General features: G+C 41.6%; 1 protein-coding gene and 1 non-coding gene across 2 annotated transcripts in view; both read left to right on the top strand.

Annotated features, from left to right (window-relative positions):
• The window catches only part of RNF150 (ring finger protein 150), a 271,800-nt gene that overhangs the window by 16,370 nt on the left and 231,342 nt on the right, over positions 1 to 24,088 (top strand). The window lies entirely within an intron of this gene.
• On the top strand, positions 13,328 to 13,400 carry TRNAG-CCC (transfer RNA glycine (anticodon CCC)). Its single transcript has one exon. It is a non-coding gene; the product is annotated as a tRNA-Gly (tRNA).

Below are 24,088 nucleotides of genomic sequence, written 5' to 3' on the forward strand. Positions count from 1 at the left end.
TAATTACTACAGTACACTTTGTGCAATCCAGAATAAGTGATATTTTGGCATTAAAGTGAAATTTCTGAGGAGGTTAAGATATTGGAAGAACACAGGCTGTCACCAATGCATTAAAATAATTGTGGTTCATTGACTCATGCAAATATATTCTGCTTCGTTTCCTGTTTGCAGTTGTCATGTTTACCACGGGAGCAATTTAAATAAGAAAACAGAAAAACAGCTCACACTTTGGCCCTTGATTGATTTTTGGTAACTGAGATGGGGCATATTTTTAAAAAGGAATAATAGCCCCCAAATAGGCCACTACCTTTTTGGTGACCACAGTGTTGCTAAAAACGATGTGTTATCACACATGTTGACTGACTGGGGTGAGGGGCAGGGGTCCACTGTCATAGAGCATTCATCCCACTGTCCTGTGCTTCTGGATGAGTCTCCACCCAGATGCCATTTCTTTTTTCAGAGGAATGGGCATTTCTGGTGAAGCAGACACTGCCCTTCTGGAGCTAGCAGGCAGTTTAAATAAGATTATCTCAACACCAAGTAGTAAAGATACCAAACAGGGCCCTCGGGGGCTTCTGGACACAAAGCCTTTCCATGTTCCCCATTTCTTTAATTATAGGAAATAGCCTTCATTTATCCTCCATGACCTTCTCTTGAGTTCCAATGTGCAGATTCAAGCTGTCGCTAATTAGGGATGCAAGACAAGAGAGAAACAAATAGTCAAGAGAAACAATCGTACAGCCTTGGGGCAAGGTCCTGGTGCCCCAGAAAAGGATATGCACAATATCTTTGAGATATTCTGTGGATACTGAAACCCCCTCCAGGTGGGAGAAATTAAGGTTTAATAATGGTGTGCTGCCCACAAGCTTGTAGACCCCAGACCAGTTGGACCTGAAGGTTAATGATGCTAATTCTTGCTTACCTCGCCACCAGCCCATCAGAAGAATGTCCAGGAGTTGATCACATCCTCTTTGAACCATTGCTATAAAACTTCTCACTGTCTTCTCCAAGTGGGGATACAATTTTTCAAGGCCTGAGCCTGTTCTGTCCTGTTCTGCCTGGCAAAGAGATAAAGTTTCTCTTTCCTCCAAAACTCTGTCTCTGTATTTCTATTTGGCACCTGTGTACAGAGAGCCAATATTTTGGCAACAGCAAGCCATCCGTAAGTGTCCAGTGCTGGCCATTTTTTAATATGCTGCAGGCTGAGAAAAACTCGGGATATGAAAAAACCCCGAGATCACCCAAAACTTGTTAAGTTACCAAGGTCACAGGGCAGCTGGGTTCAAGTGCAAGTGGATATGACCTAACCCTCTGCGCCTTGGAGTCTAGCAACTCACTGATGGACATGCCTCGGGATTCATGAGCTTAGGGCCAGATAGAAGCCCTGACATCAGTTCTCAGGGAGCAAGGTCTATGGAGCTCTGACAGAAGCCCTTGGAGAAGACTGGATGTAGGTGGGGAGCGTCCAGCAGCCTCCGTGTGAGGGGCATGTGGCTGAGCTCATGCCCTGAGCTCTGAGCTCTGTCTCCCCCATGCCATCTCTTCTCCTACCATGGGAGACTGCTGAGAATTCTCTCCCTTTTTGCATAAACCAAGATACCCTTTCTGCAAGGCACCTCTTGTGGTTCCAGGCATATATGTTAAATTCATCACCTTCATTAGAAAGTGTTAATTGCACAGTTGTGTCTGACTCTTTGAGACCCCATGGACTGTAGCCCGCCAGGCTCCTCTGTCCATGGGATTCTCCAGGAAAGAATACCGGAGTGGGTTGCCAGTTCCTTTTCCAGGGATCTTCTCAACCCAGGGATCAAACCCAGGTCTCCTGCATTGCAGGCAGGTTCTTTTCCATCTGAGGCACGTTTTATTTTTGAGGAGCTCCGCAGATCTTTGCTGGATTGAAAAAATACTATAAAGAAGAGAATCAACACTAGTTCTGAACACACAAGGCTCTAAGCACTGAATTAGATGTCTTTCGTACTTCACTCCTTTCATACACCCTGTGAGTTGGAAACTTGCCCAGAGTCACAGATGGACAGAAGCAAAGCTGATATTTTAATTCAGGTCTATATCACTTTTAACTATCTTGGGAAATGTGTAGGATTTCTTTTACTTTTCACTAATTTTTATATTTGTGTGATTTTTTTTATAAGGGGGGGAATGAAAAGAAACTTTTTTAAGATAATCTGTCTACAGTTTCCCATAAACATTAGATAACTTAATTTGCCATTAGTATTAAATTGTATATTTGCAGCAATGCATTTCTTTCATTATATAAGAAATATTTATTATAGACATATAAGTTACAAACTGGCTTCCCAGGTGGCGTTAGCAATAAAGAACCCACCTGCCAAGGCAGGAGGTATAAAAGACTCAATCCCTGGGTCGGGAAGATCCCCTGGAGAAGGACATGGCAACCCACTCCGGTATTCTTGCCTGGAGAATCCCCATGGACAGAGGAGCCTGGCGGGCAACAGTCCATGGTGTTGCAAAGAGTCGGACATGACTGAAGTGACTAACCACACACACACGCAAAGTACAAACTACTGTGGATTTAATCCATAAGCCAAACCTTGTGCTCTGTGAATATGGTAATGCCTTTGGTTAGTCATTGTCTGAATATTTTGGCTTAAAGAATAGTTTCAGTTCTCAGAGTGACTTACTCCCATTAGTTTAAAATGCTGATTGTTCTTAGAGAATTGAGTCAGGCTCCTGTCTGCTGATGCTATTGAAGTAAAAGGGTCTATGCAGATTTGTACCACTAAATGTTACTTTGAGTTTTATAAATAAATCATTTCCTTTACATTTATCTTACTGTGATTTTCCTAAATTTGTAATTATTATGAATATTTGCCAAGTAATACAAATCCCGTTTACCTGAAAGAGGTTTTAAGATCAAAATAAAAGAATAAGTCTGTTACTGTCACTGAGGGAATTTTAAAAATGTGTGTGTACATGCGCATATAATGCATAGTTGAGGATTTTTTGGTCTTAGAAGATGCCTAATTCTCATAGTCCCAGACCAGTTTTGCTTGTTCATTAAATTGCTACTCCCTTGATTTTAAATAAGATTTTCTTTAATTGTGTTCCTGATTTCTCATTCTCAGTATCTCATTCATCTATTTTTAGTATTTCCTTTGGTTGCTTATTTTAACTTTAAGTCCTAGTGTTTTCACTTGTATGATTCTTATAAGTAAATATTCCTTCATTTTTTTTCTTAACAACATACTGTTTTACCCAAATCTCCCCAGGCAAGCTAACCAAAAAGGCCCTTACAATGTGAGCTTATGTCTGCCTGTAGGCCAATGAATTTTTAATTTTTTTTTCTCTGGATGATCAGAATTACCTTGATATTATTTTTTTATTAACCACAAAATGAAAACATTTTCTGAAAGATTTTAGAGATCATCAAGTTTAATTATTTTATTTTATTGATTGAAATGTATAAGCTAATTTCTTTATCAGTGAAAAGCACAAAGCCCCAAGAGTTCATGACCTTATAGAAACCACAGAGCAGGTAGTAAGTAAGTATAGTTGGGATGTTATCTCTGAAAGATAGAAGACTTCCTCAGGATCAGAACTCTCAATCGTGGCACTCTTGCCGTTTTTGGCCCAGTAATTCTTTGTTGCCCTGTTGCTGTAAGTTTGTTGAGAATGCATGTGAAGCATTTAATGTAGAACCTGGTACATGGCAAGTGCTAAAGGAATCAGTGTTAAAATGTTGGAGCTTCCCTGCTGGTCCAGTGGTTAAGACTCTTATGCTTCCAATGCAGGGATGTAGAAGTCAAGGGTTCGATCCCTGGTTGGGAACTAAGATGCTACATGTCGAGTGACCAGATAAATAATTAGAAAAACACACACAAATAAAGAATAAAAAGTAAGCAATATTTTTTAAAATATATGATTCTTAAGTTATTGACATTGTGCAGTACATAATTCAAGAACCCCTGTGTAGCTGACAGTGGAGACACATGATATTTATAGAAATAGGAAAAGTATTAAACTAGAAAAATACTTTGTAAGAAAACAATGAAAAAGCATGTTGGTACCCACAAAGATCTATATATAAGAATTAACCCAGCTGAAGGAACCATGAAAAAGTCTGTCTACCCCAATAGTTGTAAGCAAATATATTTCTCACATCTGAAGCAGGCGCCAGCCAAAAGCATTGCAGAAATGGGAGCTATATTTGGAGAGAGTGTTTCACACCATTCTTCCCTGAATGATAGGCTAAAGGAGGAACTGCAGCAACATCCCTGTGAGAGGAGAGCTTCTGAGAGTCTCAGAAGGGGAGGGAGAGCTGGAGCAAGGGAACACAGTGTGAACCGCGCTGATTGTAATAGACAGTGACATTGACATGCTGCGATTTGTTGAAAGACAATCAGAAGGTCTGGAAGAACTGGCAAACTCTCTACCTTTGCCTCAGCCCAGAATAATGACATTTTAATGATTCAACAAAAGAAAAAATAGATATATCTAGCTCCCATTTGAATGGATGAATTAATGGCTTCCTAAAATGGTTTGATTTTTTTTTTTCTAGTTTTCTTGGAAACTCTGCTTTATACGGGCAAGAGGGTAGTACACCATGCAGATAAGATCTCCATTTCACAGAGTCCATATGGCTTGGGGGCGTGGTCAGGCGATGATATAGCAGACTTCAGGACCAGTTGCGTATATCATCATCACCTGAGTAGCATTAGTACAAAAGGAATATAACGTCTATCAAGAATTTCCTGTGGGTCATGCATTGTACTCATCTGTCATGTCATTTATAGATTGGCTGCAGTGGGCTAGTGATTAGAACCAGACTGGGCAGACTCAGATCTCTGCTCTGCCTCATAATAGCTTTGCTACCCAGGACAAGTTAACCAAACAGTTAACTTCAGTTTCCTCTGATGTAAAATGGAAATAATGGGACCTATTTCATGAGACTCTTGTGAGAATAATGGGATAATATATGTAAACGATTTATATATATGGTAAATGCTAGAAAGGCATTTTATAATTAGCATTTTATAATTTGATCATGCTAATAAGAAAGCAAAGTAATAATATGGTGCTATAATTCATACCTATTTTAATCAAGTCTATGCTTTTTATCTCTATAACATAGTGAGTGCTTCTGATGCTAATACTTAGTGTGGTCTGTACAGCATAATGATATTAAATTGAGGTCACCCTTAATTTCTAGAACAATGAGTGCTAAGATATGTAAAATACCTATTTTTCATTACACCTATATTCATCCACAATTTAGACATTGGCTATAGTTAATCTTTGCTATATCTAGGTGAAATAATAAACATTAAAAGATTATATTCTTGGATTATACTTAATACATTTATCTGTATTCGATGTAGTACTTTGATTTCATTTATTCTTGTAATTGTACTGCATAGACAGAAACGATACTATTTATTAGTCTATAGATAGAGATGGAAGTTTGAGTCCTACCCAAGGCAGGACTGAAAATCACATCTTCTCTTAATTCCAGAGTGTTTTTCCTGTGTTTATATATTCACTTAGCAGTTGTTAAGGTTAAGCACCTACTATGTGCAGGTGTGTTAAATACAAAGAGCAAGGAACCCCTTTTTTTTCCTAAAGCAGGTTACCATCTGGCAAACAAGAAGGCATCATCTATATGTGATATTATTAGAATGAACAGAGTGCTGTAGGAACACCCAGGAATGATTAAGTGGGCCTGGAGATTTGAAGAAGGCTTGTTAGAGGAGGTGACATTTTACAGTAATCAGAGTTGTGAGGAAAGGAGCCGATGTGAGCACTTTAAGCAGAGGAAACCATTTATTTGATTGTTGAAAGAAGGTGAGTGGGCCCGAGTGACAAGCAGGTGGCTTGTTTGGTGAGATGAGATCAGAAAATAGGTTGAGACTCAGGGAAGGACGCTAGGAAATTGGACATTCTTCTGTCGGTGTTAATCTTCCTTCTACCTGCGACGAGGAGTGTATGTAGGAGACACTGGTTTTAGACAGTGTTAGCTATGAAGCTGATAACAATAGTCTAGAAATTTCAGAAATAAATTTGAGAAACTGATGTCTGAATGAGGTTGGACTAAAAAAAATGACAGCTTTGGATGGGTGATTGATGAATGATATTATAAAAAGGAACACAAGAAAAAGAAGTTTGGAAGCAAAGCGTGAATTTAGTGTTGGGCATGTTGTATTTGAGATCCTAAAGGCTGGGCACATGCATGTTGCCGCTGATGTAGCTCTGAAGGTTGAACTGTATGTTTGGATGGGACCAACACTGGAGGAGGTGTGAGGGGAGGGCAGAACCGAGGGCAGGTGGGGCAGCATTTGGGGTGTTGGTAGTGGAAAGGAACTTCTTGATTAGAATAAAGCCAAATTAACTACAACTTTGGAAACCTACGAATGAGAGAATTTCAGTAAAGAGGTACATAGTCCCAGATGTTGTCAAGAGGCTGAGGCTGTTGTATTTGATGTGTGGTGATGCACTTGGACCAAAAGATGTCAAAGTTCCATCCATTTGACATTCTGGGCCTAAAATCGGGAGTTTTCCCTAGATTCTCTCAAGGGCAAAGTATAATTTTAGGTAAATTGGCCAATCTGGAGAAACCCTTTAATTTGCAAAACCATTACTAGAAGCCTTTTCCCGTATATGGGTATGAATTTGGTACTACCGTTTCTAATCCTGGCATTTAAATCTCCAGAAAGAGAAGTGTTAATGGTTGAGTATATAGAATATGTGGAATTCAGAAGACTCTAAATTTAACTTCTAAACAGTAGGCATACAGGGTTGGGATTATTAAAATGAGGCCAGTGCACAGTCATCATATTAGTATTTGGATGCCAAATCATGATGGGGATAAATAAATCTGGAGAGGTATAAGAATGTGTGTGTGTGTGTGTGTGTGTGTGTGTGTGAGAGAGAGAGAGAGAGAGAGAGAGAGAGAGAGAGGAGGGAAGAGAGAGAAAATAGATCACTATGATGGTGCTGGCAGTGCCTAGGTTTCTATTTAGGTCTTACTAGAATGATTTCAACTTAGACATCCTTTCCAAACTCACAGATATAAACTCATACTGTAGAATCTTCATCATTTCAATGATCATTGTTAAGGCTGTTACAAATACTGGCATTTCTGCAACTATTCCTTTTTTTCTTATAGCAAAAAGAGGTTGACAATTTGGGGTCCTCTCGCATCTGCAACCAGTCTGCCTTTGGGACACTGAGTGGAGTCTTCACATTACTGTCATTGTGCAGAGTATCATTTGTTGACAGCTTCAGAGAGGGGGAAGCCATGCTTTGCTCAAGCTGGAACACACCATTCTTAATGGATAAAGAGATGTAGAGGCAAAAATCTAGTCATTGGAACTTTGCAGGCTTTTAATTAACTCTCCCCTCTCCTTTTGGAGAAGGAAATGGCAACCCACTCCAGTCTTCTTGCCTGGAAAATCCCATGGACACAGAAGCCTGGTAGCCTACAGTCCATGGGATTGCAAAAGAGTCGGACATGACTGAGTGGCTCAGTAACAACCCCTCTCCTTAAAGAACAGAAACATTTCCTAGCTCGTCTGCTGCCCAGTTGCCACTCAGTTTTAATTGCCATTAGCTTTGTTGGAGATGATTCAAAGCAGAAGACAGAGGTTTCTGCACTCAGAATTTTGCAGGGTAAATGATGTTGGTGTTAATAGGTGGAAAAATGGCTCTTCGGGTTATGCTTGCAAATCGTGTAACAAAGATGAGCAGCTCTTTGGTTTTTTTGTATCTTTACTGGTGACCTCTGACCTGAATCACCGGAGTCTCTGTTCCCTTTGTGCTTCAAGTAGCAGTTGCCAACGTTCTCCACTGGATTCAGAAGTGAGCCAATTAGGTGATGTGTACAAACCAAGAAAACTTGACCTTCACTCCTTTCCTCTGATGCCCCCCAACCTCATCACCTCTTGTTTCCTTTTATAATCCCTGATCAGAACAAACACCCGTCTACATCAAGCATGTCTGTTGCGGTGTAACCTTCTTAATTCATTACAGAATGTTTTCCACCTGCGATCTTACTGCCTTATCCTTCTCGTGTGCGTGTGCTCAGTTGCGAAGTCCTGTCTGACTCTGCGAGCCCATGGACTATAGCCCGCCAGGCTCCTCTGTCCATGGGATTCTCCAGGCAAAAATAGTGGATTGGGTTCCCATTTCCTCCTCCAGGGGATCTGCCTGACCTGGGGGTCGAAGTCACATCTGCTTCATTGGCAGGCAGGTTCTTTACCATTGAGCCACCTGGGAAGCCCCTGCCGTATCCTTTCGTAAAAATTAATTAGACCTTTGTGTTTGGAATTTGATAGGAAATCATTCTAGTACCTGAAATAATAGAACCTCATATTTAAAACTTTCACACTTGTGTTTCTGAGATTTCCTATAAATAGATCAATTTAGTTATATTTTCACCTGTCTTGTTAACCTTTTCTGTTGTTTTTCTGATTGCACTTAAAAAATAAATTTAGGAGGTTACATAGCACTTCTAAAAGTGAAACAGAAGGAGAAACTATTACAGTTCACTGCACATAATATGGATAGCTATTATTTTGCAAACCTTGTGTTTTATTACAAATCCACCTGTGTGTATGAAAGGTCACAGTGGATTTAAAAGTCAAGGTCTTAGATAATACCCCAGTGACTCATCATGGTTTTCGTCTATAAAAGTGCCTGCCACGTCCAGCCTTATGACCCTGTGTAATGTCCACAGAGCAGGCTGATACCTGCTGCCGCCAAGTGGTTTGGTAATAGAAGCTCGCACAGAAAGGCTTCTAGGTAAAGGAAAGTCTTCCCAACTCAGAGGCTAGTCTTTCCTGAACTGAAGCCAGGAAGCTCTCTAGCACTCTCCTCTACTGAGCAGAGGTGCGTAGTTTTTATCAGGGGCAGAAGGCTGTGTGTTCACACTGGAGAAGCATCTCTAACAATTTTATCTCTATGAAGGAGCAAATGGGAAGACTCCATGGTGGTCCAGTGGCTGAGACTCTGAGCTCCCAATGCAAGGGGCCCGAGTTCCATCCCTGGTCAGCAACTAGATCCCACGTGCCACAAGTAGAACAAGATATCACATGCCATAACTAAGACCTAGTGTTGCCAAATAAATAAAAATAAATGGTTTTTTAAAGGAAATGGAATCCAGAATCTCTGGAGCCCTGTGAGTACCATTGGTGGAACCTGGAGTCCAGGAGAAAGGCTCTGTGCTTTCATCTCCAAGCCAGAGGAACAGTGAGATGAAGGTTATGTCATTGGTGTCTTCATCCTGAAAGCATCTGGGAAAATGGAAGTGAATGAGCCTATGGCAGAGAACCAGGGGACAAGAAGGAGGAGCTGGTCGACTGGAAACCAGGACCCCTCTGGTCTCTCCAGGCTGTGTTTTTAGTAAGACCTTGTAAAGAAGCACTGTTGTAACGCTGGAACCACACGCTTAACTATCCACAGTTTTTATTTCTACCTTTGTTATTCTGTTTGCTGAAGATCATTGCTTAGTAAACAGTCTACAGGTCACTGCGTGGTCTGCGATCAGTTTCTCCGCCACGGCTTTGTAAGTGCAAAAGTTGAAAGGGTTTTCCTCATGGATTGTCAGCAGGTTTACTTGTTGTTGCCTCCCTGGGTTGATGTCCAGCTAAGCCAGAGAAGCTGGCCCGCTGCAGAGAGGTTTCTGGATCATGTCTGTAAACACTGTCACTTAGGTAGGAATTTCCCAGTGACAGGGTAAATGTGACATCATCCATTTCACCCTGACTAGGAAGATGGCAAGCCTCCAAGTGTTCCCTGGTGTTGTTGGGGAAGGTAGGGGTGGCTATATGGCTGAGTATCTGTGCTGAAAGCTGAACTTTCTATTGTTGTTGTTGTTCGCGGACTTGCAGCACGCCAGGCTTCCCTGTCCTTCACCATCTCCTGGAGTTTGCCCAAACTCTTGTCCATTGACTTAGTGATGCTCCTGGAATTTGCTCAAACTCATGTCCATTGAGTCACTGATGCCGTCCAACTATCTCATCTTCTGTCATCCCCTTCTCCTCTGCCCTCAGTCTTTCCCAGCATCAGGGTCTTTTCCAGTGATTCAGCTCTTTGCATCAGGTGGCCAAAGTATTGGAGCTTCAGCATCAGTCCTTCCAATGAATATTCAGAGTTGATTTCCTTTAGGATTGACTGGTTTGACTCCTTGCAATCCAAGGGACTCTCAAGAGTCTTCTCCAACACCACAGTTCAAAAGCATCAATTCTTCGGCGCTCAGCTTTCTTTATAGTCCAACTCTCACATCCATACATGACTACTGGAAAAACCTTAGCCTTGACTAGACGGACCTTTGTTGATAAAGTAATGTCTCTGCTTTTTAATATGCTGTCTAATATGTCGCTATTACTTGATAGTAGATACACAGTATTGGTGGTTGTCACTTCGGACATTGTAGAAGAGAAAAATATTACTCCTTTCCATCAGTGAAAAGATTCTGAATCCATTCCAGAACTTCACCTCCAGTTTGAGATGAACATCCCTCACCTTTTTCTTCTGAAAGAAAATCAAGTGTTGATAAATACAAAGACTAGAACATAATTAGCACACTATGGAGTAATGTAAACAGTATTTTCATAGAGAAGTAAAATTGAGATAGCAGTTGGGGACTCCCAGTCCATTGAAGTTTACATGGTGAAGATTTAAATCATCATTCTCATCTTATAAACCATTCAATCCTTCTCTGGAATCTTTTGGGCTTTCCACGGAGCTTATATTTTCATGGTTGCCATAAGACCTTTGATGATGTCACTGTTACACACCAGGGTGATCCAAACCTAATCAGCTTTCTGCCTCTCTCTCTTCCTTCCCCTCTCTCCTCCCACCTCCTCCCCAAGATGAAGACCCTACCAAAACATATCCCTCACCTGCCCCTCACCACACACACTCACATGCGCACAATCATACTCTTAGTGTACAGGATTTTTCTGAAAATCTGTGGGCTCACATCACACACTGTATGATTCAACGTTGCATTTTAGTTAGATATTTTCGTTCTTGAAAGTTTTATTTATTTATTTTTTTTAACTTTGGCAGTGTGGGTGAGTGCCAAGCTTTTCTCTTTGCCATCGTGTCAGTCACTCTTGGGTATCACCCTGTGTTCACACCTGCATCTTTGATCCCTGATTTTTCCACCTGCTTCACTGAAATAGATACTGCCTCAGAAGTCAAAATAATCCATACTAGCCCTTCACTTTCTCATGTGGTTTCTCAGCAAACATCTCAGGAGCCCCATCCCCTTATTTTTGGTGTAAGACACGATCACATGGTTCCCGTGGTGACTGGGTACAAATTTGACCATCACTCTGTCTTCATTTTCCTCCTGGCTCCTCTCCACTGCCCTCCTTTCTTCTACAGCTGTTCCACCAGAACAGTGCATTTATCTCCTAGCTTGCTGCAGGATGGTTTTGCCTCTTACCTGGAGCTTTTTAAAAAATGTAAAATTGTATTAAAACTATAAATAGTAAATCTTAGGATTAATTTTCAGTTTAGCTGTGTAAAGAGGGGCGAACCTACTGGGATGTGGACATGAGGAAGCAGAGGAATCCCCAAAAGGATGCATTTCAGGAAAAGAAACTTCTATTAAACTTCTATTAAACTTCTATTAGGCCATCACAGAATAGATGTTTTTAAGATAATGCTAAAGGAACTCTGTCCTTGAATTGTTAAAAGGAAACAACTGGAAAAATAAGTTGAAGTGCTTCCAGGGCCAGTCTCTGTTGGCTGAGGTGAGTGGGTCAGAAGTGCAGTAAAGCTTTTTGAGGTTTCTAACCTTGACTTTCAAGTCAAACCCAGTCCTTGTGAAATGGGAAGGAGGAAAACACACATCAAACTGCCCTCCATTCATATAAATGTTCAACACTCCTGAATCTCTTTTCAACTTAGGGCATCCACACCTATGTTTTTCACACTGTTATCAGCTGTACCTTTGAGAGCCCTAAGAATGAAGCATTTCATAAAAGAATTATTTATGCTTATTCCTCTAAGCTGCTGAATTTCTGTGAGATTCAATTCTGGCGCTTTCTGAAGCATAAAGAAGGTATCACAATGATTTCAGACAGTAGTCAGCACTTACATCCATTCCTGGAATGGTCTCCAGGTCCTTTTCTGGCTGAGGTGTTACATCCTGGTGCAGGCAGTTAACCCAATCCCAACAGCCAGCTGCCTGACAGTGACTGGAAGATGCCATTGATCTTAAGAGATGTGACTTCAGAGATGTTGAAAAGTGAGAACAGTGCATCCGTGAAGCAGACATCCCTGCAGTCTTTGTATCTAACAGTGTATACTCCAGAAAATCCTTTGTAATGGTGTACTTTTGAATACTGTAGTGGGTAGCCATTCCCTTCTCCAGGGGATCTTCCCGACCCAGGGATTTCAGGAAAAGAATTGCAGGCAGATCTTTACCATCTGAGCCACCAGGGAAGCCCCATATAATTTTAACCAGAAAGTAAACCTCTTGGGCATTTACCCTTACATAGTTAGCATGAACAGACAATTTTAAATAAAGATGTTCATCATTTTAAAAGTAAACATTTTGAAATGGCCCAGATATCCATAGATGGGGAGTTGGTTAAGCAAGATCAGATCCATTCTTTCTGCCTGTGGCCATTCTGCCAAAGCATTGTTCCAAAATGCAGTGAACTTCAGTGAGAATGGCTTGTGCAGACATGAGAAGATGTGTGTGGCATTTGAAGAGTAAAAATCAAGTTGTAAGATGATGTATATAGTAAATTACCAGTAACATTTTTGTTTTGAATTTTTTTATTATATTTATTATGAGAATGGACAGACTGTTATTTTCCTTTTAGCATGTCCAAGCCATTGGTAGAAAGGGTTTCAGGCTTATTAACATCACATTTGGATGGTTCCATTTGGATGGTATATGTTGTACTGAATTAAAGACAGATTAAATATCACCCTGAACCACAGGAAGAAGTCACATGGAGCACTTCAGGGAATAAAGTGTTATGTGTTTATATGGGCTAAAGAATTTTCTAGAACCTAATACATCCAAAGCACTGTGATAGGTGTGTGACTTGAGGATTGCTTCATATTTTGACACACTGCTCAGAGTTAAAGGAAAGTAAGGAAGCTGCATTAGTAAGATGCTGTGGCATTTCAGAGGAATAAAAAATTCATTCAAGTTTGGGGTTCCATAAGGACTTCATGCAGGAGGTGGCATTTGAGTTAGAACAAGATTGGCAAAGTGTGGAGAATATTGAACTGTATGAACAGTGGAGAAATCCCCTGAGACAAGTCGTATGGTTTTTTTAAGTGTTATTCTTTTGAAAATGAGCTCATAACTTACATAGGGGCTTCCCGGGTGGTCCAGTGACTAAGACTCTGCACTCCCAATGCAGGGGTTCTAGGTTCGATCCCTAGTCAGGGAACTAGGTTCCACATGCTGCAACTGAAGGATCGATACTGCATGCCACAGCTAAGATCTGGTACAGCCAAACACATACCTAGCTAAATGAATACTTTTTAAAATATACATATATAACAGTGCCCACATCATGAATATTACTGCTTGGTGTATTTCAAAAATTAAGGAAAAAGACCACTAACTGATCTCATTGGCCCGCCTCAGGTCCCCTTCCAGTCACTAACCTCCTTCAGGGAATCACTCTCTCAACTTCAAATTCCATAGCTTAGTTTTACCTGTTTTGGTTTGATATAAACAGAATTATACAGAATGTACTCTTTTTGTGTCTAGCATCTTTCACTCAACATGTGAGTTTTAACCATGTAGTTAGTGACAGATATAATTCCAGACTATACTTTTATGTAGATCTAACCTTCTAAAGGCAGAAAAGTGTATTAACCGTATTTGTGGTCTCAGGATCTGCCATTGTAATTGGCTCAGTTCAGTTCAGTTCAGTTCAGTCGCTCAGTCGTGTCCGACTCTTTGCAACCCCATGAATCGCAGCACGCCAGGCCTCCCTGTCCATCACCAACTCCTAGAGTTGACTCAGACTCACGTCCATCGAGTCCGTGATGCCATCAAGCCATCTCATCCTCTGTCGTCCCCTTCTCCTCTTGCCCCCAATCCCTCCCATCATCAGAGTCTTTTCCAATGAGTCAACTCTTCGCATGAGGTGGCCAAAGTACTGGAGTTTCAGCTTTAGCATCATTCCTTCCAAAGAAATCCCAGGGCTGATCTCCTTCAGAATGGACTGGTTGGATCTCCTTGCAGTCCAAGGGACTCTCAAGAGTCTTCTCCAACACCACAGTTCAAAAGCATCAATTCTTCGGCGCTCAGCCTTCTTCACAGTCCAACTCTCACATCCATACATGACCACAGGAAAAACCATAGCCTTGACTAGAAGGACCTTAGTCGGCAAAGTAATGTCTCTGCTTTTGAATATGCTGTCTAGGTTGCTCATAACTTTTCTTCCAAGGAGTAAGCGTCTTCTAATTTCATGGCTGCAGTCACCATCTGCAGTGATTTTGGAGCCCAGAAAAATAAAGTCTGACACTGTTTCCACTGTTTCCCCATCTATTTCCCATGAAGTGATGGGACCGGATGCCATGATCTTCGTTTTCTGAATGTTGAGCTTTAAGCCAACTTTTTCACTCTCCTCTTTCACTTTCATTAAGAGGCTTTTGAGTTCCTCTTCACTTTCTGCCATAAGGGTGGTGTCATCTGCATATCTGAGGTTATTGATATTCCTTCCGGCAATCTTGATTCCAGCTTGTGCTTCATTCAGCCCAGCCTTTCTCATGATGTACTCTGCATAGAAGTTAAATAAGCAAGGTGACAATATACAGCCTTGACAGACTCCTTTTCCTATTTGGAACCAGTCTGTTGTTCCATGTCCAGTTCTAACTGTTGCTTCCTGACCTGCATACAGATTTCTCAAGAGGCAGGTCAGGTGATCAGGTATTCCCATCTCTTTCAGAATTTTCCACATGTATTGTGATCCACACAGTCAAAGGCTTTGGCATAGTCAATAAAGCAGAAATAGATGTTTTTCTGGAACTCTCTTGCTTTTTCCATGATCCAGCGGATGTTGGCCATTTGATCTCTGGTTCCTCTGCCTTTTCTAAAACCAGCTTGAACATCTGGAAGTTCACGGTTCACATATTGCTGAAGCCTGGCTTGCAGAATTTTGAGCATTACTTTACTAGCATGTGAGATGAGTGCAATTGTGCGGTAGTTTGAGCATTCTTTGACATTGCCTTTCTTTGAGATTGGAATGAAAACTGACCTTTTCCAGACCTGTGGCCACTGCTGAGTTTTCCAAATTTGCTGGCAGATTGAGTGCAGCACTTTCACAGCATCATCTTTCAGGATTTGAAACAGCTCCACTTGAATTCCATCACCTCCACTAGCTTTGTTCGTAGTGATGCTTGCCAAGGCCCACTTGACTTCACATTCCAAGATGTCTGGCTCTAGATGAGTGATCACATCATCATGATTATCTGGGTCATGAAGATCTTTTTTGTACAGTTCTTCCATGTATTCTTGTCACCTCTTCTTAATATCTCCTGCTTCTGTTAGGTCCGTACCATTTCTGTCCTTTATCGAGCCCATCTTTGCATGAAATGTTCCCTTGGTATCTCTGATTTTCTTGAAGAGATCTCTAGTCTTTCCCATTCTGTTCTTTTCCTCTATTTCTTTGCATTAATCGCTGAAGAAGGCTTTCTTATCTCTTCTTGCTATTCTTTGGAACTCTACATTCAGATGCTTATATCTTTCCTTTTCTCCTTTGCTTTTCGCCTCTCTTCTTTTCACAGCTATTTGAAAGGCCTCCCCAGACAGCCATTTTGCTTTTTTGCATTTCTTTTCCATGGGGATGGTCTTGATCCCTGTCTCCTGTACAATGTCATGAACCTCATTCCATAGTTCATCAGGCACTCTATCTATCAAGTCTAGGCCCTTAAATCTATTTCTCACTTCTACTGTATAATCATAAGGGATTTTATTTAGGTCATACCTGAATGGTCTAGTGGTTTTCCCTACTTTCTTCAATTTGAGTCTGAATTTGGTAATAAGGAGTTCATGATCTGAGCCACAGTCAGCTCCTGGTCTTGTTTTTGTTGACTATATAGAGCTTCTCCATCTTTGGGTGCAAAGAATATAATCATTCTGATTTTGGTGTTGACCATCTGGTGATACCCATGTGTAGAGTCTTCTCTTGTGTTGTTGGAAGAGGGTGTTTGCTATGACCAGTGCATTTTCTTGGTAAAACTCTATTAGCCTTTGCCCTGCTTCATTCCACATTCCAAGGCCAAATTTGCCTGTGACTCCAGGTGTTTCTGGACTTCCTACTTTTGCATTCCAGTCCGCTATAATGAAAAGGACATCTTTTTTGGGTGTTAGTTCTAAAAGGACTTGTAGGTCTTCATAAAACCATTCAAATTCAACTTCTTCAGCGTTACTGGTTGGGGCATAGACTTGGATAACTGTGATATTGAATGGTTTGCCTTGGAGACGAACAGAGATCATTCTGTCGTTTTTGAGATTGCATCCAAGTACTGCATTTCGGACTCTTTTGTTGACCATGATGGCTACTGCATTTCTTCTGAGGGATTCTTGCCTGCAGTAGTAGATATAATGGTCATCTGAGTTAAATTCACCCATTCCAGTCCATTTTAATTCACTGATTCCTAGAATGTCGACGTTCACCCTTGCCATCTCTTGTTTGACCACTTCCAATTTGCCTTGATTCATGGACCTGACATTCCAGGTTCCTATGCAATATTGCTCTTTAAAGCATTACATCTTGCTTCTACCACCAGTCACATCCACAACTGGGTACTGTTTTTGCTTTGGCTCCATCCCTTCATTCTTTCTGGAGTTATTTCTCCACTGATCTCCAGTAGCATATTGGGCACCTGATGACCTGGGCAGTTCCTCTTTTGGTATCCTATTATTTTGCCTTTACATGCTGTTCATGGGGTTCTCAAGGCAAGAATACTGAAGTGGCTTGCCATACCCTTCTCCAGTGGACCGCATTCTGTCAGACCTCTCCACCATGACCCTCCCGTCTTGGGTGCCCCGCAGGCATGGCTTGGTTTCATTGAGTTAGACAAGGCTGTGGTCCTAGTGTGATTAGATTGACTAGTTTTCTGTATGGTTTCAATGTGTCTGCCCTCTGATGCCCTCTTGCAACACCTACCATCTTACTTGGGTTTCTCTTACCTTGGGCGTGGGGTATCTCTTCACGGCCGCTCCAGCAGAGCACAGTTGCTGCTCCTTACCTTGGACGAGGGCTATCTCCTTACTGCCGCGGTTCCTGACCTTCAACGTGGGATAGCTCCTCTAGGCCCTCCTGCGCCTGCTCAGCCACCGCTCCTCGGGGTGCTCCTCCCTGTGCTGGCCCTGGCCTCCGGCGTGGGTGGCTCCTCCCAGCTGCCGCTCCTGGCTTCGGGCTCGGGGTGGCTCCTCAGGGTCACCGCCCCTGGCCTCCGGCGCGAGGTGGCTTCTCCTGGCCGCCCCTGACCTCGGACGTGGGGTGTCTCCTCCCGGCCGATCCTGCGCTGTGGCAGCCTGGCACTCTGGGCCGCTGTCCCTGACTTCGGGCGTGGGGTAGCTCTCAGCCGTGCGCGCCACCGGGCGTGGGGTAGCTCTCAGCCGTGCGCGCCACCGGGCGTGGGGTAGCTCTCAGCCGTGCGCGCCACCGCCTGCACTCAGTGCGCCGGCGCGCCGTCGCCGCCTGCGCTTGTGATGACATATATGGCTGGCTGGCTAAAAGAAGTTAGTTTTCTGAACTGCTAAGCAAACAGGTGCACTCAGCAAACAGTTTGTCAATACGTTGGGCACTCCTGACACTGAGCTAGACTCCAGTAATGCTAAGATAACAACACAAGGTCCCTTGTTCTATGGGACTCATGCTGTATTTGGGGAGAAGCAATATTCCCAAAAAACACAGTTCTGTAGACTGTGGTCTGTCTGCTTTGGTAAATAACGCTTTTCTATTCAGGCTGTTAGTCTCTGATAAAACCACAGGAGAGAGAGTCTAATTGCATCACATTGTCTCGTGGCTGCGGATATGGCTGCATTGAAAAGAACCCAAAAGATTTTCAGACCTGGAAAGAGCCTGAGAGAGCATTAACTCCCATGTAAAGCTCTTCCCACTCTGGTCATTGGCCATTGTTAACCACACAAAAGAATTTGGAAGTTACCTAGGGATAAAAGAAACACAGCACTGATTCTTGGGGTTTCATGGAATTTCAGCCAGGCATTCTAATTACTTGCTCCACTTGGCTTTTCAGAACCTCAGGACCTCTTGTCTGTGTAAAGGAATATGCAATCTTATGATCACCATGTTACCTTGTCCGCAATGAAAAAAAAAGATTATTTGGCCACAGTAAACGTCTTTTCTAAAAGAAGCAAATATGGCAAAGAAGATTTTATAGTTGATATGGTATATTTTTTTAATGATTGTGTGTCTTTTAGTAGCTTAGAAACATGAAAGTTGTATAAATCTCATGTTTATCCTTTCAAGGTAATCTTACTATGTAGCAGAAAGGACTCTTCCTAAAATGAACATAATTCATAGTTTTAGTAGCTAAAAGTTATCTTTAGTGTTTTTAAGACATGTATAAATGCACACTCCTCCTTGTGTTGCCAAAAAAAAAAAAGAATAATAACTCCAAACAAATGAAGAAACAGAAGCGCATTAAGCAAGAAATAAACATGGCAGTTAACACTCCTCTCCACCCTCCCTATCATGGAGGCTGTGCTGTTAAATCTTACATGCACATCTGATCTGCACAGAACTTCCATTTTAATTACAAAAACTCTCATGCATTCATAAGGATGCATGTAACATATATGTAAAGTTAAAGACTAATGGTAATTGAAAATAACACATATTCCCAGCAGTCAGTATAATAATTGGATTATTCATAAATAGCACTTTAGAAGTCCCTGGGTGCCCCTGAGGTGAATTCAGAATCCTGGCCCAGAGGCAGCCACTTTCTGAGGTTCTTAAATCATCACCTTGCATGTACACACATATTTTTCTTTTGCTAATTTTGCACACTATATAAAAATGTGTATACATCTATCACCTATCGATAAACTCTGTAAATTTTGCACAACTTTATAAAAGAGGTTAATTCTACATACAGAGAATCATTTTGTATCTGGTTTTTCTCAGGGGATTCATCCATTTTTTCCCCTCATTTAAGGAGGCATCTATCTTTTTTTCCAACTTTAATACTTTTTTATTTTGTATTGGGCTATAGCCAGTTAGCAGTGTTGTGGTAGTTTCAGGTGAACAGCCAAAGGACTCAGATATACCTGTACATGTATCCACTCTCCCCCAAAACCCCCACACATCCAAGCTGACATAACACTGAACAGAGTTTCGTGTGTTATATAATAGGTCCTTGATGGTTATTCATTTTATTTTATTTTTTATTTTTTTTTAATTTTAAAATCTTTAATTCTTACATGTGTTCCCAAACATGAACCCCCCTCCCACCTCCCTCCCCATAACATCTCTGTGGGTCATAAATATAGCAGTATGCACATGACCATCCCTAACTCCCTAACTGTCCCTTCCCCCCAGCAACCGTAAGTTTGTTTTCTAAGTCTGTGAATCTCTTTCTGTTTTGTAAGCAAGTACATTTGTATAATTTCTTTTTTAGATTCCACATATAAGGGATGTCATGCGATATTTCTCTTTCTCTGACTTACTTCACTCAGTAGACGCTCTCTTAGACCATCCGTGTTTCTGCAAATGGCATTATTTCATTCTTTTTAATGGCTGAGTAATAGCCCATTGCATATCTGAACTGCGTCTTCTTTACCATTCCTCTGTCGGTGGACGTTTAGGTTGCTTCCATGTCTTGACTGTTGTAGATAGTGATGCAGGGAACATTAGGGTGCGTGTGTCCTTTCAGATAATGTGTTTCTCCGGATATATGCCCAGAAGTGGGATTGCAGGGTCATATGATAGCTCTGCGCTTGCTTGCTTAGTTGCTCAGTTGTGTCTGACTCTTTGTGACCCTTTGGCCTGTAGCCACAAGGCTCCTCTGTCTATGGGGATTCTCCATGCAAAAGTACTAGAGTGGACTGCCATTTCTTCCTCCACGGAATCTTCCCGACTCGGGATCGAACCTGTGCCTCCCACGCCTCCTGCACTGGCAGGTGGATTCTTTCCTACTGCACTGTCGGGGAAGCCCCTGTGGTAGGTCTATTTTTAGTTTTCTAAGGAACGTCTTTACTGTTCTCCATGGTGGCTGTACCAGTTTACATTCCCACCAACAGTGTAGGATGGTTCCCTTCTCTCCACACCCTCTCCAGCATTTGTTTGTGGATTTTTTGATGATAACCATTCTGACAGGTGTGAGGTAATATCTCATTGCAGTTTTAGATTTGCATTTCTCTAATAACTAGTGTTGTTGAACATCTTTTCATGTGCCCATTGGCCATCTTTATGTCCCCTCTAGAGAGATGTCTATTCAGGTCTTCTGCCAATTTTTTGGAGTGGGTTGTTTGATGGTTTTTGAGTGGTTTGTTAATGCTATTAAACATCGTAAGCTGTTTGTAAATTTTGGAGATTAATCCCTTTGGAAACTAACCCTATGCACAGTATGAAAAAGGAAATAGATAGGACACTGAAAGATGAACTCCCCAGGGCTGTAGGTGCCCAATATGCTACTGGAGATCAGTGGAGAAGTAAGTCCAGAAAGAATGAAGAGACGGAGCCAAAGCAAAAACAACACCCAGCTGTGGATGTAACTGGTGATGGAAGTAAAGTCTGATGCTGTAAAAAACAATATTGCATAGGAACCTGGAATGTCAGGTCCATGAGTCAAAGTAAATTGGAAGTGGTCAAACAGGAGATGGCAAGAGTTAATGTCGACATTTTAGGAATCCATGAACTACAATGGACTGGATTGTGTGTATTTGACTCAGATGACCATTATATCTACTACTGTGGGCAAGAATCCCTTAAAAGAAATGGAGTAGCCCTCATAGTCAACAAGAGTCCGAAATACAGTACTTGGGTGCAATCTCAAAAATGACAGAATGATCTCTGTTCGTGTCCAGGGCAAAGCATTCATTGTCACTGGTTGGGGCATCCCAGTCTATGCCCCAACCAGTAATGCTGAAGAAGCTGAAGTTGAATGGTTCTATAAAGACCTACAAGACGTTTTAGAACTAACACCCAAAAAAGATGTTCTTTTCATCAGAGGGGACTGGAATGCAAAAGTAGGAAGTCAAGAGTTACTTGGAGTAACAGGCAAATTTGGCCTTGGAGTACAAAATGAAGCAGGGCAAAGGCTAACAGAGTTTTGCCAAGAGAACACACTGGTGATCCAGTTCCATCACTTCATTGCAAATAGATGGGGAAACAGTGAGAAACTATTTTGGGGGGGGCTCCAAAATCACTGCAGATGGTGACTGCAGTCATGAAATTAAAAGATGCTTGTTCCTTGGAAGAAAAGCTATGACCAACCTAGACAACATATTAAAAAGCAGAGACATTACTTTGCCAACAAAGGTCCGTCTAGTCAGAGCTGTGGTTTTTCCAGTAGTCATGTATGGATGTGGGAGTTGGACTCTAAAGAAAGCTGAGTGCTGAAGAATTGATGTTTTTGAACTGTGGTGCTGGAGACTAATCTTGAGAGTCCCTTGGACTGCAAGGAGATACAATCAGTCAATCCTAAAGAAAATCAGTCCTGAATATTCATTGGAAGGACTGATACTGATGCTGAAACTCCAATACTTTGGCCACCTGATGCGAAGAACTAACTCATTGGAAGAGACCCTGATGCTGGGAAAGATTGAAGGCGAGAGAAGGGGACGCCAGAGGATGAGATGGTTAGATGGCATCACCAACTCGATGGAAGTGAGTTTGGGTAAGCTCTGGGAGCTGGTGATGGACAGGGAAGTCTGGCGTGCATGGGGTCGCAAAGAGTCGGACGCGACTGAGTGACTGAACTGAACTGAATCGCTTCTCTGTCACATCATTTGCAAATATTTTCTCCAAATCCATGGATTGTCTTTTTGTTTTGTTAATTGTTTCCTTTTCTGTGAGAAAGCTTTTGAGTTTAAGCAGGTCCCATTTGTTCATTTTGCTTTTATTTCCATTATTCTGAGAGAAGGATGGAAAAAATGGTGCTGTGAGTTATGTTGGAGAGTGTTCTGCTTATGTTCTTCTCTAGGAGTTTTATAGTGTCCAGTCTCACATTTAGATCTTTAATCCATTATGAGCTTATTTTTGAGTACGAAGTTAAGGAGCAATCTAATTTCATTTTTTCACATGTGCCTGTCCAGTTTTCCCAGCAACATTTGTTGAAGAGACTGTCTTTCCAACATTGTGTAGTTTTGAGGAGGCGTCCATCTTAAAACATGTAGGATATTCCATTGTATGAATATTCTGTGATTTATATATCCATTGTTATCAGTTCTTCTTTTGATAGACATGTAGGTCTCTTCTTTCCAGTTCAGTGTGCTCCATATGACAGAAGGGTCTGGGTGAGGAATGGGTTTGTGCCTTCCTGGGCAAAGTGGCCTGTACTTCCCTTCATGCCTGTGCTAAGGGGGGGACCCTCTCTAGCCCCCTTCCCTGTCCCTGGTCTTTCCCTGGGAGAACTCAACGGAATTTACTACAGCTGGTTGCAAACCCCTCTGTGTTTGGGTCTCCCGCCTGACCCATTATCTATATAATAAAAAACATGACATCCTGGGTCCCACATGACTTTTCAGCAATTTCTTAAAATGGTAGCTAATGTCATCTTACCCCTGCTATGGTGCCCCGCCAGGTGAGGCCGGCCACACTTCCCTTCCCACCTTGGAATTCACTGTCCTTGAGTTCCCTTGCCCTCAGCCCTCTGATAGGGTAGAGAAAAGTTGCAATTCTGTTGCTTTTTCTGGTTTTTTTTTGTCATCATCAAGCTAGAACAGCACTCTTTCCAGCATTCTAAATTAGCTGCAGAAGCCCATTTTCTAGTATTTAATTCTATACATTTAAATTTCATAATGCTTGTTTGGATTTTCATAGAGTTTTACTAATACCTTGCAGGCTATTCCTTCTATCTCCAACTTTTGGGTGTCATTTTGCCTTCCTAAGGTATATCATCAAAGTTTTCTTAATGAGAGTTGGTGGACATGTCGTTGTTAAAATTAGTATGTACATTTATTAAAATGTCTTTTCTTCTTTCCTGACAGAAAGCTTTCTCGTCACTTCTTGGGACTGGCAAACTGGGGCCACTCCGCCCCAGTTTGAGATGAAGTCTGTTTTTGTACAGCCCTGTGGTGGGTGTAGTTTTTACATTTTTCAAGTGGTGGTAAAGAACAGAACAATATCAGTAACAATGTTAATAAAGAAAGTGTGACACATGGGCCTGCAAACCTAAAGTGTTTACACCTTGGCACTTTACAGAAAGGTTGCCAACCTCTGGCCATAGTCTCTATTGACAGTTACTTTCTTCTAGCATTTCAAAGATAATATGCTGTTGTCCTTTAGTTTCCATTGTTGATGCTAAGAAGTCAGCATGCAGTTCTGAGTCACTGTTTTGTGGCATTATGTCTGTTTTCTGGCTACTGTGAGCATCTTCCCTCTGTACCAGGTATTGTTTGGTTTCACTGTGAGGTGTATGGGCATGGAGCTCATCATCTAGGAAATCCTTAGTTCCTGTCTTAGAATATTGCCTCTCCACATATCTCTTTACGTGCTTCTGACCTTCCAAGTGAGTGAATATTGAGTGTTTTTATTTTATTTTGCATGTCTCTGAACCTCTGCTTATATCTTCTCTTCCCTGCATTCTTTCTGATGTTTCAGCTCGGCCTCCCCCGTCACTAACCATCTCTTTAGCTGCAAATATAATCCTCTGCATAGATCTCCAGTTATATTTTTTTGTTTTTGCACGTTCTCTTTCTGTTTTTGTTCAAATCTGTTTAGTCCATTTGGATAGTCTCTTGATCTTTCATCATCTTTTCAGTCTCTTCTTTCACTCACTTGAAGATAATAAACCCATTATTTTTATATGCTGCTACTATCTGCAGGCTTTGCACGTCTGCTTCTGCATTTTGTTTTTCCCAAGTCTAAATCCTGGAGGCTTATTTTTTCATGTGTTTAGTGAATTTGATTGAGTTTATGTTCCTTAGAGC

Source organism: Capricornis sumatraensis, chromosome 17 (genome assembly GCF_032405125.1).
Source record: "Capricornis sumatraensis isolate serow.1 chromosome 17, serow.2, whole genome shotgun sequence".
Lineage (NCBI taxonomy): Eukaryota > Metazoa > Chordata > Mammalia > Artiodactyla > Bovidae > Capricornis > Capricornis sumatraensis.